The following is a 20,425-nucleotide window of genomic DNA, read 5'->3' as shown; positions in this document are numbered from 1 at the left end:
GAATGAGGCCATGTTCCTGGGACACAGAGTGGACGCCACTGGGCTCCATCCAATCAAGGAGAAGGTACAAGCACTGCAGGAGGCCCCAGCTCCTACCAATGTGACTGAGTTAAAAGCTTACCTGGGACTGCTAAACTATTATAACAGATTTTTACCAAACTTGTCAACTGTGTTAGCACCTCTTCACAAACTTCTGCTCAAGGAGACACAGTGGCAGTGGGAAGAGGAACAGAGGGTTTCATTTGAACAGTCCAAGAAACTGATGCTGTCCTCGGATGTGCTGGTTCACTACAATGCAGAGAAAGACATCATTCTCTCTTGTGATGCTTCACCTTACGGGATGGGGGCGGTTCTTTCACACAGCTTGGAAGATGGAACAGAAAGACCGATAGGGTTTATGTCTGGGGGGAATGGAGATAGGTGGCGGAGCGCTAACCTTCCGTGCAACGCTGTCCTGGTGGCGTTGTTGGAGCGATCAGGGACGAAGTTTCTGTCCAGGTCCAGCATTGCAGCATCCCACATCCTCTGTGAACAAAGCAAGGAATTGTGGGTAATGAAGAGGTCTGAGAATTAAAGGGGCCATGCAAACTGAATCAATACAAAATAAAATGCAGTGAATCAATACATTTTTCAGCCCTTTCTGCCTTTTAAGAAATATTCAATAATTAAAAGAAGTTCCAATTGTGAATATTCAGCTGTTCAAGCTGAATTACCTTCCTAACCTCAGCAAATGGGAAAACTGCCTCAGCACTAACACAAATGGCTCAGCAAGCCAGTGAAGGGTCACCGAGGGTCTCACACGCAGCATTCCAGCTTTTTGCACAGGGTCAACACTGCCAGAGCTGCACTACCCACAGGGGCCAGGAGGCCCTCCAGAAAGAACAATGTGGGAGTACATCACTAAGGCCATAACTGCCAGCAGTGTCTCCCCCACCACCTGGCTCCAGGGCCCAAAGAAGCTTCAGGACCTCAGACCACTGTCCAGGTCAGTGAATGCAACTTCAAAAGCCATCTCCTATCAACTGCACCACTAGACTCACACACTGCTCAATGCACAACCCCCAATCACTCACCTACCAACAATCTGCACCAATGACGAGGCACATCTCCCATTCCTAGCCTCACCTCACCCACTTGGAGGAGACAGTGCAGGCCATTCTTGGCAGGGGCATGGTTGAGCCCTTGGCTAGCGGCGGGGCTGAAAGGATTCAAGATGCTGGTATCCTCGTACATTATCCTCCTTCTGGCATGCACCTGTTGCTTTCCTGCCCTCCCATCAGCACAACTCCACCCTTGTGCCTTCCTCATTTCACACACCCAAGAAATGCAGCCTGCCCAGCCAGTGGGTCAACAAGAAGAGGCAGCCTGCCCAGCCAATGGGACTGCAGGCAGATGATTCCATCCCGGATATCCCAGCCACAAAGAGGCTGTCTGGGGTGCAACCTTCTATCTGATTCCTCCTCTTCGGCTTCCTCCTCTTCAGTGTTTTCCTCTTCTGCATCTTCCTCTTCCCTCTGCAAGCGGATGCTGTAAATGTGAAATGATAGCATAAAATGCTGGAAATACTCAATTGGTCAGGCAGCATATGGACCTGAGATGTAAATGCTGTTTTTCTCTCCACGGATGTTGCGTGACTTGCTGAGTATTCGCAGCATGTTCTGTCTTCTCAAAGACCTTCATTTACCATCTGAGCCCTTGCAAGCATCCAGCAGCACTCCCTACACACTTAAAAAGCCTTTCACATCTAATGCGGCAAGGCACCACTTCAATAAAATGAAAAAAACAGTCCAAACTCTTAAATTCAAAATTACCTGAATGATGTGTGTGTCCCTTTAAGAGCTGCAGACATGCCACTGTCAGCTTGCTTGCACGTCAAGTTAACCTGGTGTGTTTGCATGTATTGATTACTTATGCCTGACCAGCAGAGGGCATGTGACAGAGGCAGAGTTTAGTTTAGTTTCAGTTTCACTTTAGATGAATCTCTTAGATGGTGTCTCCTGTTTAGCTGTTAACATAGATGAACAGACTTTAGATTAAAGACTTCTCTTTCATCAATGTGTCGTCATTGAACCCACATACAAATCAATACACCCACAACAACAGAGAGAGGGAGAGAACCAGAGGTGGCCCTCCAGTCTTCCGTACTTTGACTGCAGCAGAGGAGGTGGCCCTGGAGGTGTTGAGAGTTTCAGAGCTGATGGCAGTGGGAGACAGAGAGAGGGGGACTTCTCCGCAACCCGGTGACAGAATTACATCTCTTACAGCCACATGGCATACATCAGTCACTCATAAGGTAACTGGTGTCAGCAGCCAGTGAATGTTCATCATGTGCATAATGGTATTGTTACTCATCCTTAATATAACATTTCTAAATAATCTCTTTACTCTCCCACAGGTCCATCAAGAGCCCCCCACTGTCCAGCCGGAGGAGGAAGATGACTCCTCAGAGGAGTTTCCAGTCTCTGAGGGTGCACCGTCAGCAGACCCAAGTGCACCCAGCACCATCGCAGATACACACACCTCGGTGGGTCCTATGAGAGATAGTGTTGTCACCTGGTGTCTCACACTTCACAAGTGAGCAAGAGCAGATGATGTTGACAGAAACAGCAGTGGAAACTCCTCGCCGGAGGGCACAGGATGCTCCAAGCTCTGCTCAGCTGCATGCAGATGCTGAGTCTTGAAGGCCATCGAGAAAGAAGCTGATCCTGGAGCGGCAGTAAGAAATGCAGGAGGCTCTGGCAGGTTTTGCAGCTGCGATGTCTGCAAATGCACAGAGAATGGAGGAGTCCATCTCCAACATGAGCACCACCATGTCATAGGCGATGGCAACGATGTGCTCTTCCATGGTAAGGATGGCCACCTGCATGGAGTAGCTAATGCGCCACTCACATGAGCACATGCTAGCTATGGAGAACAGGTGGCAGAGGCTCATAGACCTCCTCTCTAGGAGGGATCCAAACATAGACTTGGGTCCTCATGGCCCCACTGCTATGCAGCAAGGTGCTCTCCAGCTCCTTGCTAGCAGGGAAGTGCGGGTGGCTCATGAGAGGGATGATGGTGAGAGGGGACATGGAAGTGGGGGCTCCTCTCAAAGTGCTCCCACTTCTCCCCTGTTGCCTCCCGCTCAGTCAGAGCCCCAGATGCTTCCTCGGATCACGATGGCCGAGTCTGCCCCTGCACAGTCACAGGAGGAGCAGTCTTCCGCAGGGCTCTCACAGGCTCCAAACCACAGAGAACGTCCGCCAAAAGTGTCTACGCAGTCGCAGCAAGGAAGCGAGCAGCCTGCCTCTATCTCTGCTGAAGCTACAGGGGTTGCACCTCACAGAAGCACGTGTAAAAGAAAAAAAACACAATCCTAAATGCACATGAGTATGCACATGGGTGTATAAAGAAGTGTTATTGTTAAGGTTCCGTTACTGTTATCACACATATAAATGTATTTATTTTCAACACTTTCCAGTCATGCCCACTTTTGTCTGCTACCTTGGAAGTGGCTTTGTGAGTTGGAGTGAATGGTGAGACATTACGTAACCTGCAGCAATGGGGGTTTGTGTGAAAGGAATGACTTGGTCATTGTAGGGATGCTTTATGGTGTTTTGGCGGGGGTGGGGGGTGGGTGGAGAACTTGGCACAGCATGTGGCAGCCATATGGCTGCATTGCAGGAGGTTCAGTAAATCTGGCCATGAGGCCATGCCTGGCCTCCCAGGCAGCAATGTGCTTCGCCGCTGGTGCCATCTTGACCTCAGGTTACTCCTGCTCCTCCTCCTCATCTTCCAACTGTTCCTCCTCCTCCTCCTCCTCCTCTGAAGAGGCTCTGGGATGTGCGCCTTGCTCCTCGTGCCGCTCTAATCCTCGCTGCTGCGCTATGTTGTGCAGCGAGCAGCATACGACGACAATTCTGGAGACCCTGACTGGTGCGTATTGAAGGGCTCCTCCAGATCAGTCAAGGCATCTGAAGCACAGCTTGAGCATGCCTATTGTTTGCTCTATGACACATCTGGTGGACCTGTGCCTTTCATTATAACACTCCTTGGCCTCATTGCTTAGCCTCTTCAAGGGTGTCATGAGCCACGGCTTTAGTGGATAGCCCTTGTCTCCAAGCAGCCAGCCGGTAAGTGTGTTTGGCAGTGCAAATAGCTGAGGGAGGGTGGACTGGTGCAGCATGAAAGAGTCATTACAACTGCCAGGGAATTTGGCGCACACATGCATGATGATCTTCCTACGGTTGCAGACGAGCTGCACATTGAGTGAGTGTGAGCCCTTGCAGTTCACAGTAATGGGTGATATGAGGATGCCCTGATGGTCACATTTGTGCAGTCGATTATGCCCTGCACCCATGGGAAGCCAGCCAGAGCGGCAAAGACGAGCACCCGCTCAGTAACACTGACTTCATCAGTGGCAAAGTTCACATAATTGGCTGACTTGTTAAACATGGCATCAGTGACCTGTGTGATGCATCTGTAGGTGGCTGACTGCGAACTGTCGCAAATGTCTGCTGCAGATGCTTGGAAGGAGCCTGAGGCGAAGAAGTTGAGGGCAGTGGTGATTTTAACAGCCACTGATAAGGAGTGTTCACCAGGTCATCTGGGCTGCAGGTTTTGCTCCAGTAACTGCAAATATCTGCGATGACCTGGTGCGATGGTCTGAGCTTCCTTTGGTACTGCTGCTCAGCCATGTCCAGGAAGCTCATCCTCTGCCTGTATACCCTGTTTTGGGGGTATCACCACCAGCGCGGTGCAGCCCTACACTGATGCCCTCTCTCCTGTGGAGCATCAGGTCATTGAGGGTTAGGTTGGTGGTGTTGTTGCTGCTGCTGGTGGTGGGGCCCATCTTGGTCTGATTCTGAGGACCAAGGTGATACAGTATAAGCAGCACCCATGCTGATGTAATAGATGGCAGATCAAGTAGAGATCAGAGGACCAATCTGTCAATGCTGTGATAGTCACTAGCAATGTGGTGAGAGTGGCTTCCAAGGTTGCAGAAAAGACTTGCAAACTCTACACACCTAAATCTGTGCACAAAATGGAGTCAGCAAGAGCCTTTCCCTCAGGCAAGTAATGAGGTGTAATGTGGGAGTATTTATGTGGATTTCCATGCTCTGCATTAATGACCTCGCACAATGGCCAATGAGCTTCTGCCTCATATTGACAGACGAGGTTCCCAAACTGTGTGATTCCTGTGGTCATCCAGTAAAAATCAAAAACTCTGGTTAAAAACCCTGTTAAGGGTCTCACAACAAGCACTTAATTACTTCTTTTAGGTCACCCGCCTCTGCCGTTCGGGTCCGTGGCGCGCTAGGAAAGGCGGGTTCCCGACGCACTCACAATTTCAGCAACTTTTACTGTTGACCCACCTCCAAACCCACACGTCGGGCAGCAGGAAATTTCCAGCCTTAATCCCTATTTTAATATCTATACACTATTGTGTCTGTTTCAAATGGGCCGGCTGGAAAGCAGCAAAAGCTGCAAGATGCTACGTGGGAGCCTTTACATACTTCTAAAGCCAGTAATGAGGCTTATGCTGGCCATCAGCCTGTAGTATTCAGCCTTTTCCTTCTTTACAAAATGGAAGCCGCTGCATATCTGGCATGTTAGGCTGCACGCTCATATCACAACAGGTGTGCTTGACCTTTGCACTCCCAATGAAGCCTTGGAAAATTGGCCCTTGGAATTATCCAGTTGAAAAGTTAATCTAAATTTAGTATCACCAATTACAAAACAAATGTTGTCAGCTGTCTTAATTTGATCATCTTAATCTTGACCGCTTTGAGAGCTGGAGGCTGATTTTTCTGTGATGCAACACTAATAGAGTTGCCATTGAATGTGGATCAGGTGCAAGAAGTAACTGCCCACTTATGCACGGACATAAGTAAATGATGTGGTAATGATGTTGTGCTTCCAAAATCCGATCATTTTTGTATGCTTTGCATTAAAAATTCAGTTAGTTAGCGCCTACCGTTAGCTCTCAACAGGAGGCCTTACCCTCAAAGGGTATTCCGAGAGCACTTCTCCTCCCTCCAATTAAGCGATGAGCAGTGTATTAAAAGGCTCTGCTTCACCAAGGAGGTGGTCACAGAACTCTGCCACCTCCTTCAACCAGACCTCCAGCCTCAGATCAGGGAGACCACAGCTCTCTCAGTGTCAGTCAAGGTCACCGTCACCCTCAATTTCTTCGCCAGCGGATCCTTCCAGTCTGCAGCAGGAGATATAGCTAACATCTCGCAGTTCGCCGTCCATCGCTGCATCCGGGAGGTCACAGAGACTCTCTACAGTAGAAGAAGGGAGTAGATTTCCTTCCCCATCACCAGAGAGAAGCAGGATGAATGTGCATTGGGCTTTGCCAGGATAGCAGGATTCCCCATGGTGCAGGGTGCCATTGACTGCACCCACGTGGCTTTGCGATCACCGCATAACAGTCCTAAGATCTTCCATAACAGTAAAGGCTACCACTCACTTAATATGCAGTTGGTGTGCGACCACACACAGCGATGAAGGGATTATTACTAGTCCTAGCCCCTTTAGGGCTACCCCGGATATGGCGTATTCCTCAGACGTTCACTTTCAACTAAAGTTTGAGGTAACCGAATCCTAAAGACGCTTAATTGGGTCTAAAGATCCGAACTATCTCTCCCTAAAGGAAAGGAACAACCTGAAAATGTTACCGTCCTCCAGATAGCACTTTTAATAAGTTTAGCTAGACTGTAACGTTCCGGATATTATGAGGTTCTGGAAAACTCCCCCAGAATTCTGCAACTCCTCACCAAAGAGTGTACAGAGATTGAGTTTGCTAGTTTGATACAGAAGTATTATGTGGGACAATTTTAAAAATATATAGATTTATTAAAGAACCGACATATAATTTGCAGTTGGTGAGTCAATCACAACATTAACAGTTCCAAAAAGAGAAAGCTTTACAATCTTATTATCAGAGATCCTTACTCTCAAATCTTAACTTCGCTACAGTTTTACAGTTCTTAGTTTTCTACAGGATATCCACCAAAATCAAATACAGTACCTTTGATCCCTGAGGTACAAAGAGTTGGAGACATACAGAGCTGCCTCTGAAGTCGAGAATCGCTTTGCCCCTTTACAGCGAGTCTACTATCCCATTTGAGAGTTCAATATTTATACCCTTTTCCAGTGGTATTTCCTTTAAGGTTTTCTGCTGATGTAAGCTAATTATCTCTAGTCATTTTTCTGCTGACCCCTGCAATTCTTACAGTCACCTCAGCTGGTAGCACTACAGAACCATGTCTCTCCTCTAGGTGTTCTAAGTTTATCATAAAAAACAGTGTAACAGCAGGTGCGTTTTACTTGGTATCATTTTTACGAAGGCAGATGTTTGTTACTTTTATGTGCTTCTTTACGAGGTGTAAATTAGAACACCTTGTACAGGGTGAACTATTGTCTTGTTCCCAAAGGTTCAGACTGTCAGGAGCCTTTAACCTTCTGTTTCAATAAGGTTATTGATTCAGTGTCAACAACTATCTTATCTCAATAGCCAGAATGCTATCACAGCTTTTTCATAGTTAGTTTTCTAGATTTCCAGACCCAGTTTGTCATGTTTTAATAAGGCCACAATTCTTTCATAGAATGGTGTATTTTTCTGAATAGGTTATATGGCTTATTCCTTCATAGCGAATCCTCAATGTAAATGCCCGCTATCCTGGCAGAAGCCACAATGCCTTCATCCTGCGCCAGCACTCTTTCAGCCACCACATCAAGCTCGTGGCTGGCTGGTCAGAGACAAGGTCTATCCACTCTGCACCTGGCTCATGACTCCCCTCTGCAACCCCAACACTCATGCCCAGCACTCATATAATGAGAGCCATGCTGCCACCAGGAACGTCATCACGCAGACCATCCATTTGCTCAAGCAACAGTTCCACTGCCTTGACCAATCGGGAGGAGCCTTCCAGTACGCGGTGGAGCAGGTGTCCCATTTTGTGGTGATTTGCTGCATGCTCCACAACTTGGCCATCATGAGGGCCCAGCCCTTGCCACCAGGGATTGCAGGACCACCTTAGGAGGAGGAAGAGAGAGAGCAGGAGGAGAAGGATGAGGAGGAAGAGGAAGACGAAGAGGACTACGAGGAGGAACAGGAGCGAGGGAGGAGGCAGCCACTCAATCGGCCTTCCGGAAGGTCGGTCGTGACCAGCTCATCAGACTGCGGCTCGAATAAATTAAACCCCAGATGCCCGTTGTTCACCACATCCCCATCATTCTATCCCTGTCGCAGGCCATATCACAGCGCTAAGCTGAAATGAGAGAGACCACAAAATAATCCAAACTGAATTAATAAATTTATCAATAATCAGTGAACACATATTTACGCAAGAACTATTCACACTTGTGCAATCCCTTGGTGCCTCTCCTTACTGTGTCTTTGCCTACTCTAGTGCTCCTATGAAGTGTTGGCCCAGTGGCTGCAGCACGGCTGGCGGAAGGCTGCTGAGTGTCCATGCAGGAGACTTCAGATGGCCTTGCAGGACGCCCTCGACCAGCTCTGGGCCTGGAAGGGCTGACTGTAGACTGCATCACCTCAGCATGGGCGGCAGCAATCTGGGCTGGCTGGATGACAGGCAGTGACAAGGCAATGGTGGAGTGTCAGTGGTGGGAGCAGGAATGCTATCAACCTGAGAGATCACAGCAGGTTCCTGCTCCACTGACCCACTGCCACTCCCCCAGGGCAGCACCTCAGCATCACTACCAATCTGTTGGAGCACAGATTACTGGCCTGCTGCGACACTGTGAAAGCCCCGGTTGACGGTAGTAGACCCAGCTACGATGGCAGCAGATAGAGTTTGCGTGGCATCAAGCTTAGACTGCATGAGAGTAGTTTGAGATTGGATGCCACCAAGCATAGACTGCATTACATACTAAGACGTTACATCGCTTCCGCCTGTGCGGCAATGGAAGCTGCCAGATCGCCCATCATACGTGGCATCAGGTCTGGGTCGCCACGGTCTCTCTGGGAGTCTACCATCCTTTGCAGGCTGCAAATGATGGGCTCCATGGTGTGCACAGAGCCTTGTGCAATGTTGGAGCTGGACTCCTCCACACTCCTTATCATTGCCGACAGACTCTCGGGCATCCTTGCCATTGCAGCTATCATCTCCATGTGCATGCCCATCACCCTTCTTCTAAACACCTCCCCATCAAGGTGCTTATCTGAGTCCTGTGCAGCAGAAGTCATGCGCGAACTCACCCTCTGGGGAGCTGGCCCCCGAGTTACCCTTTCTCCCTGGCCTTGCTGTAGCCCACTCATCCCCAGTACATCACCCTGTGCAGATCCCGCTACTATACTAGCCTCTAAAGAATGCGTAGTGCCAGTATTTGAGCTGGTGCCTGCGGGTGAGACATGCAGTGACGCGGTGTCTTCTTCCTCCTCCTCTTCTCCCGCCCCGCACTCAACGGTGCCCTCAGGGACAGGTCCTCAGGTGTTTGCTGATTATCTGAGAGCCCAAGAGTCAGGTTAAAGTGAGGGGATGGGGAGCAGGTAGGGAGAAATGCGTGGAGACAGGATGATTAGTTGGAAAGTGCGAAATGCTTGTGGGGTGAGGGGGAAGTGGGGTGTGAGAAGGAGGAGTAGGGATGAACATACCGTTGTTTCCCCAAGGGGGTCAACTTCACCGGTGGCCACGGCGCCCACCATCTGGTGCCCAATAATCTGCAGCACTCGAGTCTCCAGCTCAGACAGTGGTTGGGTGTCAGCTTGTCCCATGCATGTACGCTCCTGCTCCCTCCTGTTGTGCACCACCTTGGCCTGCAATAGAAAGTGTGTGTGATTGTGGAGCAATGTGTTTGGGTGATGTGCCTGCCGTATTTAAATAGCTGTCATTGTGTGCAAGGTGTGAGATATGGGTGTGAGTGTTGATAGGTACAGATTGTTGGTGGGTGAGTGTTGACAGCCAGTAATGCTGAGAATGAGGCTCTGCCACATCAATGAACCTCCCCTTTAAGAACTGGAATGAGCCTGTGGCAATGATGACTTGTGATTAGGCTGCACCAGATATTGGTCAGCGCTTCAAGTTTAATGCCACTGAGCTAGGCCATTAGCGCTTGATTTAGTGCTCCAATCCTTTCTTTGTGCAATGAGACTTAAATTTGCAGGTAGTCTGAATCATTAGTGCCTGGTGCTAATTCTCAAACTTTTCTAAAGTTAGCACCCATTCCTGGGCTATAATTAATTTCTCCCCCTATGTACTCTTGTACAAAACAGGCTTACTGTTTTGCCAGGCTCAGCTGTTTCAGGTAGAGGTGTTAGTTAAAGGGACTAAACAGGTAAAAAATATTCTTGTTTCTCCTTTGATTTTCAAAATATTTTTGTTTCTGGCCTCTTAACTTGGATATTCTTTACAAAACACATCCCATTTTCAAGCATTGCAGAGTTGGTCTGTCAAGTAAATGGACCGAAACATATAGCTGTCGCAACTTCCCTGCTGTGATCCCACTGTGATCCTGAGCCACCCACCAGATATGTACCCTGCTACATTTAAGTGACAGAAAAGGGAGCCTTATGACAAATGTAAGGTTCATAATACAGTAGAGAACCAAGCTGAACATAGAAAGTACGGAGGAGATCTAAAAAAGTGAATAAGAGGGGCAAGAGAGTGAAAGTGAGAATAACGGCTAACATAAAAGGGAACCCAAAAGTCTTTTATGAAACACATAAACAGTAAAAGGGTAGTCAAAGGAAAGGTGGGGCTGGTTAAGGACCAAATAGGAAATATTCTTGCAGAGGCAGAGGGTATGGCTGAGGTACTAAATGAGTACTTTGCATATGTCTTCACTAGAGAAGAGGATGCTGCCAATGTAATAGTAAAGGAGGAGGCTGTAGCGATATTGGATTAGATAAAAATAGAGAAAGAGGAGGTACTTAAAAGGTTGGCAGTCCTCAAAGTAGAAAATTTACCCGGTCAGGATGGGATGCATCCTAGGTAACTGAGGAAAGTAAGACTGCAAATTGCGGAGACTCTGGTCACAAGCTTCCAATCTTCCCATTGTGTGGAAGTGAGATATAGGTCACCAAAAAACAAGATAGAGAGGTAATTCTGGAAGCTCACAAATCACAACATGAGGGCCAACACCAATTCATACACTTAACTAACCATATACCTCATAAATTCAAAGATTCTGCCTCCCTCGGTAAGATGAGTGCTGTACAGAATGTGGCCAGCATGGCACGTTGATGCTTACCATTTCGTCCTGGCTCAGAATCCAAGCATTTTGGGGAACAATGGTATAACGAGTAGCCAATTCAACACTGCCAGTTTACGTTCCACCGAAATTGAAAGTTACCCCCATATATTTCCCTATTCCCTTTGTAATGTATGTACCTTTAAGGGGGGAAATACTTTCTACAGCTCATGTATACTGTAGTACCGGCAGTGACCACACCTGTATATAACGCTGAGTAGTAATCTGTTGTTTCAGTTGCAGTTTGAACCACGTTGAGTAAGCACCTGTTGTATCGTTCTCTGCAGTCCTTTTCTTATTATTAGATGGATGTAACAGTGGCGACGAGCAAGTTCAAACCTACCTGCAACTCTGCATCACCTCCCAGGGATTCACTCCTGGAGAACAGTGGAAGAAGGTCGAGTCCAGAAGCAGGGGCGTCGACCACGGGCAACCGCCCAGTCATCCAGCGGAGATTTGAGCATCGCAGGGGAGGCTGTCGAGAGCCAGGCTTGGCTTTCCAGTCACGGTGGTCCAGCGAAACGGGCTGGCAACAGGTACTGTGCAGACCCTTCCTGGACAGCGACGGGCTAGAGCCCGACCGAGCGGCACAGAAAAAGGCCGAGCATGTCGACGGGGGAGAGAGAGAGGGCGCAGCGCACAGGGTGCAGCCGGTGTTCAGGACCGAGCGGCGTCAACGGGGGAGAGAGGCGAGAGAGAGCAGAGCGCAGCCGGTGGTCAAGGGCTGAGCAGCGTCAATGGGGGAGAGAGGCGCGCAGGAAAACGCGAGGCGCTTCCATTGCCACGAGGACCGCAGAGAGCGGCGTTGGCAGCAGTGCAGGAGCAGCGCACGAAACCCACAGGGCATCGCCATTTGCCACGAGGACCGCCAAGAGCGGCGTTGGCAGCAGCGTGGGAGATGCCATTTTAAGCCGCAGCAGGGAAGAAAGAAAAGCGTGGGAGACGCCATTTTAAGCCAGTCTAACCACATCCAAAAATGCCGAAGAGTGGCAGTATCACAGCGTTCGACAATGAAGTCGAAGATTGGACGACATATGTCGAACGTATAGAAGTATACTGCAAGGCGAATGAAGTGCCAGATGACAAGAAAGCGCTGGTATTGTTGAATTCAATGGGTGCAAAAACATATGGCTTACTACGAAACCTAGTAACCCCAGAGAAGCCAGTAGAAAAGGATTTTGAAAACATAGTGTCAATCCTACAGGGCCACTTAAACCCCACACCGCTGCTGATAGCAGAAAGATTTAAGTTTCACAAAAGGAACCAGCATAAAGATGAAAGTAATGCTGAGTATTTAACGGAACTGCGCAAGCTATCGAAACACTGCCAGTTTGGAACGGGACTAGCAGATACTTTAAGGGACAAGTTTGTGTGTGGGCTTCAAAGTGAAGGAACCCAGAAACGGCTTCTATCAGAAAAGGATCTTACGCTGGACAAGGCTTTCAGCATTGCAGTATCACATGAAGCAGCAGCATGGGGCGCTGCAGAGATACAACGGAGACCGCAAGAATATGGCACAAATGAAATGTCATACGGAACAGTGAAGTGCTATCACTGCAGCAGAACAACACACGACCATAATGATTGCTCGTTCAAGGATAAAGTGTGCAGACAGTGTGGAAAAGTAGGACACATAGCAAGAGTCTGCAGGTCGGGAAAGAAAACCAGCAGCAAGAAATCTCCACAGGAGAAGTACAAGAAGGTACATAAGGTGACGGAGAGTAGTTCAGAGGAACAGAAGAGTGATACAGACTCCGGAAGCAAGGAGCTGGGTTGTCTGAAACTGCATAATGTGATCAAAACGGAGGATCACCAAACTATCTGGGTCACGCTCAAGATAGCAGGAGTCCAAGTGAAAATGGAATTGGACACAGGGTCAGCCCTAACAGTCATAAACCGAAGGGACTACAAGCGTCTATTCTCACATATACCCTTGAGAGATACAAAGATTGTCTTGAAGATGTACATGGGGCAAAAAGTCTACCCCAAAGGAAAAATAAGGGTGAACGTTATATATAATGGCAAGGAAACACCAAAAATGGACCTATATGTATTGCCAGATGGAGGACCACCACTACTAGGACGTGAATGGATCCGGAAGATACAGCTAGATTGGCATTCCATACAAGCACTGACTGTAGATGCCAAAAAGGATGACGACGTCCCACCTGGACGACTGTCAAAAATGCTAACTGACGCACAAGAAGTGTTCCAGCAGGGACTCGGAACACTAAAAGGCATAACAGCGATGATCAAAATAGAGGAAAATGCAAGCCCAAAGTTTTTTAAGGCCAGACCGGTAACTTATGCGATCTGCCCAGCCGTCGAAGCAGAGCTGGAAGGTTTGGAACATTCAGGAGTACTGTCCAAAGTGGACTGGAGCGAGTGGACTACACCCATCGTTCCTGTAATGAAGAGGTCGTTGAGTAATATGCCTGGGGAACCAAAGAAGTTTCACATCTGTGGGGACTTTAAGGTGACAGTGAACCCAACCCTTCACACTGTACAATATCCGCTTCCGCGGATTGAAGATATTTTCGCCTCACTATCTGGAGGGAAACGCTTCACTAAGATTGATCTGGCCCAGGCGTACCTGCAAATGGAGGTAGAAGAAGCCTCGAAACAGTACCTCACGATCAACACTCATAAAGGTCTCTACCAATACAACCGGCTGGTGTTCAGGGTAGCATCAGCTCCGGCTATTTGGCAAAGGGCAATGGAACAAGTCCTGCAAGGGATTCCAGGGACCCAGTGTTATTTGGATGACATCCTGGTCACGGGCGAAAATGACAGTGAATACCTCGCCAACCTGGAGCAGGTGCTCACTAGATTGAAGGAATATGGGCTCCGAGCTAATCGCCACAAATGCGAGTTTTTCCAGAAGCAGATCTCGTATTGTGGCCACGTTATTGATAAAGAGGGGTTACATAAGTCCCCTGAAAAGATTGAGGCAGTAGTCAAGGCTCCAGCACCAGAAAATGTGTCACAACTGAGGTCGTTCCTCGGGCTGGTGAACTACTACCATAAGTTCTTGCCGAATTTGTCTACCGTACTACACCCACTGAACTGATGTGTGGATCCCGAGTGGTAATTCCGCCCAAGTTAAGGAAGAGAGTGCTCAATGAGCTTCACGAAGGTCATCTGGGAGGGGTGAAAATGAAAAGCCTTGCTAGGGCTTATGTGTGGTGGCCGAGGATCGATCAGCAAATCGAGGACCTGACAAAGAGCTGCTCAGGATGCCAGAAGGTCCAAAATGCACCACCACATGCCCCTCTACACCCATGGGAGTGGCCCTCATCTCCATGGCAACGGGTGCATATTGATTTTGCTGTTCCATTCATGGACTCAATGTTTTTAATAGCCGTGGATGCGCACTCGAAATGGCCTGAGGTGATCAAAATGTCCTCCACCACCACGGAGAAAACTATTGCAGTCCTACGGACCATTTTTGCCAGGAACGGCTTGCCAGAGCAGATTTGCTCTGATAACGGACCACAGTTTGTGTCCGAAGAGTTTCGAAGATTTATGAAAAGGAATGGGGTAAGGCATTATACATCCGCCCTGTATCATCCAGCCACAAATGGATTGGCTGAGAGGTTTGTATAAACCTTTAAAAAAGCAGTAAAGGCCATGTGCGATGATGACATTCCACTGCAGCATAAGGTGGACAATTTCCTGTTAGCCTACAGAAATGCAACACCTGCAGTCACCCACCAGGCCCCGGCCATGATGTTCTTTAACCGAAGGTTGAGATCTCGTCTGGATTTGCTCAGACCAAATGTACGAAGAGATGTTGAGAGTAAGCAATTCCGGCACATCAATGAGAAGCTGCCAAGGAGCTTCAATGTAGGGCAACCAGCCTTGGCCCGCGACTACCGAACAGAGAAATGGCAACCAGGAACGATATGCACACGGCAGGGGCCACTAATGTACACAGTGGACGTTGGGGAGAGCATCGTGAGACGCCATGCTGACCAGATCCTAGAGTCACAGGAACGAATCAACCCCATAGCTCGCCCATACGTACCTGGTGATGAACCCAACGTACAGGTAGCATCTACCCCAGAAACAGCAGCATCGGAAGCTGATGAACCAACCGACGACAGGGGGTCAGAATCGCCTCCGCACCAAGAGCAAGACACTCGGGAAAGGCACTATCCAGAAAGGATCAGGAAGCCTCCCCAAAGACTGAATTTATAAATAGACTATTTTCAGCTAATGTTGCATGTTAAAAGTGTTAATTTTAATTAGTTTGATATTTAATTGTTAAATGAGTGTTATGGTACTGTTAATCTAAAAGGGGAGGAATTGTAATGTATGTACCTTTAAGGGGGGAACTACTTTCTACAGCTCATGTATACTGTAGTACCGGCAGTGACCACACCTGTATATAACGCTGAGTAGTAATCTGTTGTTTCAGTTGCAGTTTGAACCACGTTGAGTAAACACCTGTTGTACCGTTCTCTGCAGTCCTTTTCTTATTATTACACAGACGTAACACCCTTGAATACATAAAAATAATAAAGATGCCACTCACCCTGATGCAATTTTGACTCAGCCATGGGAGTCTCAGCGAGTGCCAGAGCCACCAGAGAAATCCAGAAACCTAACTTAATTTATTTTGTCGTTTCCTTGTGGCCCAGAGAGCATCCCACAAGAAACCTTGGGCCTCCCCCGACTGTTATGCCCATTTCCACCACCACCACCCCCCCGCCCCCCGCCCCCACCCTGAACCTGAATCTGGCAAAAGCCTCCTGCCACTCAAAATTCTGCTCCTACCGGCCAGGTTGTGATTCCTGCTGGATTCGGTGCAGGAGACTAACCTCCAACATAGAAATGAGGCGCGGGAGTTAAAATCTGTCTGGGCCTCATGCAGCACCGGGATGTGAGCTTGTCATTTGTTTTATCCGTTACACCTGCGCCCCGAGTTAAAATCGGGTCTATAGACTCTAAACAGAAGTCCACTTACTGTCAACTCACTCTTGGTGATGGTTGACCCCAGATTAGGGGTATAGTTAATACTGAGGAAGACAGCAAGAATTTACAAGAACACGTGTAAATGGAAAATTTAATAGGCCCGGATTTTGCTCTCAGTGATGAAGGAACAGCTTTTGACATTCACCTCTCGTATAGTTGCCCAGAGACTTTTCTCGGGCTTGTCAGCGGGGATTTCCACTAATCCTGCGTCTGTTTCAGTGCGGCATCATCTCCAGGGGATCTGTAGTGTCTGTGAACAGAGCAAGGAACAGCAAGGCTCTTCAACCAATCAGATTGAAGTATCCTCACTGAGACACGTGGAGTCCAAACCAGGAAGTAAAAAACAGGAAATATAAATTACATTTAAATCATGTACAGGAAGCAAAATAAAGATTGGGAAATAAAGATTTGATTAAGGGGGAAAGATAAAAGAGAGATACAAAAAAGTAAAAAAGTATATATTTTTTTTAAAAATCTGCAACATTAACTTTCTTCTGAGGGAATGAGAAGCCACACTTGTAAAATTATTTTTTCAGGGCCAGCGAGGTTGTTCACCAGTAATTATGACTTATTACACTGTTAAAGCTCACTTACTCCTGAATGCACTAGCCCTAACTTTTTCTGCCATTTTTAGTGCTGGACTAATGGGTAAGTACCCCAAGTTTACACCATTACAATGATTTCAGTGCCAAGTCTATCGGCGAGGACTGCAACAGTGCACCCTGTGGAGGGGCAGGGTATTTCTCACAGCAACTTCTGGATTTCTGCATTTATATACGTATGTGCGGGCACCAGATTTACCCTGTAATAAAGGCGAGTGCTGATAGCCTCGCATTATTATTACAGCAAAATCCGGGCCAATTTCAATGTAGATAAGTGTGAGCTGGTGCATTTTGTTAGGAGGAATAAGGAGGCCACATACACCTTTGAAAATAAGAGTCTAAATGAGGTAGTAGAGCAGCGGGATCTAGGGATAGATACCTGAATCATTAAAAGTAGCGACACAGGTTAATAAGGCCATAAAAATGCAAACAAAGCCATGGGGTTCATTTCTAGAGAAATAGAATGGAAAAGCAGGGAAGTTATGTTAAACTTAAATGGAACCTTAGTTAAACCACACTTACGAGTACTGTGCAGAGTTCTGGTCTCCATTTTACAAAAAGGATATAGAAGGTGCAAATAAGATTTACAAGGATGATACCAGAACTGAGATGTTATAACAATCAGGAAAGACTGAACAGACTGGGGCTCTTTTCAATAGAAAGGAGAAGGCTGAGGGGTGACCTAATAAAGGTCTTTAAAATTATGAAGGGTTTGATAGAATAGAAGATGATGTTTCCACTTATGAGGGGAGTCCAAAACTAGGGGTCATAAAAATAAGATAGGCCGCGAATTTAAAAGGAGGCGGGTTGCCTGGTGGGCAGGTTCCGTCCCCGCTGCCACTTTCAGCCATTCCCGAATTGAGATTTGAATCTAAGTCCCATCATGCGCGCTGACCGGTCCAATGAGTGGGATCGGGTCTGTTAGTCACCTCTGATGATGTCATTGCTGCAGTTGTTTTTAAGGGGCCCATGCAGCCTCAGCCTTTCATTTCTCGTTTCTGCTTGTGTTTGAATGGGCCCAGGCTACAATGAGTGCTGCAAAAGCCAAGGCTGCTCCACGGTTTTATGAGGACTCACTCCAAACTCTTGTGGAGGGAGTAAGAGGGCGCAGGGAGATTCTGTTCCCTCCTGATGGCCGGAGAAAGCCTCCTCAGCAAACAAAAGGCAGCCTGGCTGCACATTGCTGATGAGGTCAGCGCAAGGTCCATTTGTTCACACACCTGGATCCAGTGCAGGAAACGGTTTAATGATCTTCTGCGATCAGCAAAAGTGAGTATCGCATCATACTTACCTTCAATCTGCTTCCTTTCTCTTCTCATCACCAGCACTCTGCTTTGTAAACCTACTCCTCTACATCCCACCTTACCCTTACTTCCCTTGCACCCTTACCTATCCTCTCTCTCTCTGTACTGAATCCCTTCACCATCCTACAATGCACCCCTCACACTCGCTCTCACTGTTATGCAATGACAACAACTAACAATGCACATGGAGGCAGCTTCTTCTTGGCACCTCACTCTATCTTGGTCTCCCTCTAAGCTTCAATGTTATGGATTCTTCACAGTCACTCCATCACTCTCGCTGAAACTCCACTTGTGTCCTTCCTTGCAGGAAAAGATAGCCCACAATAAGAGGGAGAGAGCAAAGACAGGAGGAGGGCCTCCATCCTTGGTGACATTGACAAGTACTGAGGAGGCTGCGCATAAGATTGTGGGAGGTGGCAAGGAGCTGGAAGTGGGGGACAGAGAGACAGGCACACTAGACGAAGCTGGTGACAGAATAGATTTTCCTCCCTCGCATTTAGATTTCATGATTGACTGCAATGGCATATGATGTTCATGGAGATTGACTTTGGCTCATCTTCACAATAGGATGTGTCTGCTACCTAAAAATCAGATGTCTAACTCATGCCTTGCCTTTATTCTCCCACAGGACCATCGATGCCACCCCCCTCCCCACTGTCCAGGAGGAAGAGCCGGACGACTCCTCAGAGGAACCTGCAGCCTCTGAGGGAGCAATGTCAGCAGAAATTAGCGCACCCAGCACCAGCGCAGATACACACACCTCGGCGGGGCCTTCACGACATAGAGTAATGCTGTCACCTGGTGTATCACAACCCACAATTGAGCACCAGCAGATGGTGGAGACAGCGACAGCAGTAGAGAGTCCTCATTGGAGGCCGCAGGGCGCTCCTAGCTCTGCTGAGCTGCATGTAGATGCTGTGCCTCTGGAGCCATCCAGAAAGAGAGTGGTGCTGGAACTCCAGGAACAAGTGCAGGAGTCTCTGACAGGGTTTGCCTCCAGGGTAACTGCGAGTGTGGGGAGAATGGAGGAGTCCATCTCCAACATGAGCACTGCCTTTGTGGAGGCAATGGCGCATGAACGTGTTGCCATGGAAAGGGTGGCAACCTCCGTGGAGGACATAAATCACCAGACACATGAGAACATCGTGACTCTTCTATATAGATGGTCTGCTATGGAAGATAGATGGGCATCTATTGAGGAGAGACACCAGAGGTACATGGACGTCCCATTATGAGGGTTGTCAGTAGAGAAACGGGTCCTCATGGCCCCACTGATGTGCAGCAAGATGCTCTCCAGCCACTTGCTAGCAGTGAAGTGCGGGTGACCCATGAGAGGGATGTTGGTGGTCAACAACCAGGAAGTGTGGGCTCCTCTCCAAGTGCTCACACGACCATGCCACTGCGGAGCCCTTGGTCAGAGCTCCAGAGTCCTCACCCAACTGAGATGGCCGTCTCAGCCCCTGCACAGCCATAGGAAGAGCAGACTGTGGAGGAGCCCTCACAGGCTCCCAAACCCAGAGGACGCCCACCAAAGGCATCTGAGCAGGGGCAGCATCAAAGTGAGCAAGGTGCCTCTACATCTGCTGAAGCCACAAGTGACGCACCCCGTAGAAGCACGCGTAAGAGAAAGTTAACACACAAATAGTCACAAGGGTAGTCACTTGGGTGTTTTGTTCTGTTGTATATTTTCAATTGTCATCCATTTGTAATGATATTAAACAAAAGTGATGGCAAACAGTTGAAGTTCTGGCCTCTGTGTTCTGGTAACTGGAAGTTGCACATTGAGGCCTCAGGGCGACCTGCATTTGTAATGGTGCTGAGAGTGATAGGAAAGCACCTTTATTGGAGAGATAATGTATGACGTGTTAAGAAGGTCATCCACACATTCATAGCCATATGTCAGCCACCTGTGGTTGAAGCGTAAGCTTAGCGAATCTGGCATGGATGAGTGCATCCCTTGCGTGAAGGCCAGCAATGTGCTCGAGTGCTGCTGCATTGGCCACATCCGGCCCTGCAAAGCACTCCTCCTCGTTCTCATCCTCCTCCTCCTCCTCAGCCTCCTCCTCATCCTCTTCCTCCTCCTCTTCGTCCTCCCCCTCTTCTTCTGAGGGGGCTCTGTGCTGAGCCACTTGTTCCTCAGGCAGCGCTAAGCTATGCTGCTGTGCGATGTTGTGCAGGGCACAGCAGACGATGATGATTCTGGACACCCTAGCTGGTGCATACTGCAGGGCTCCACCAAATCTGTCGAGGCATCGGAATCACATTTTGAGCAAGCCGATGGTTTGCTCTATGATGGGGTGCCCTAATGGCCACATGTGTGCAGTCTACAACACCCTGCACCCT

General features: G+C 48.3%; 1 pseudogene; it reads right to left on the bottom strand.

Moving 5' to 3' along the window:
* The window catches only part of LOC147108632 (uncharacterized), a 102,381-nt pseudogene that overhangs the window by 49,041 nt on the left and 32,915 nt on the right, over window positions 1–20,425 (bottom strand).

The sequence above is a fragment of the Somniosus microcephalus genome, chromosome 13 (assembly GCF_052327205.1).
Source record: "Somniosus microcephalus isolate GS21.2 chromosome 13, FLI_Smic_1.0, whole genome shotgun sequence".
In the NCBI taxonomy this organism is placed as follows: Eukaryota; Metazoa; Chordata; class Chondrichthyes; order Squaliformes; family Somniosidae; genus Somniosus; species Somniosus microcephalus.
This window is presented reverse-complemented; position numbering and strand designations above follow the sequence as displayed.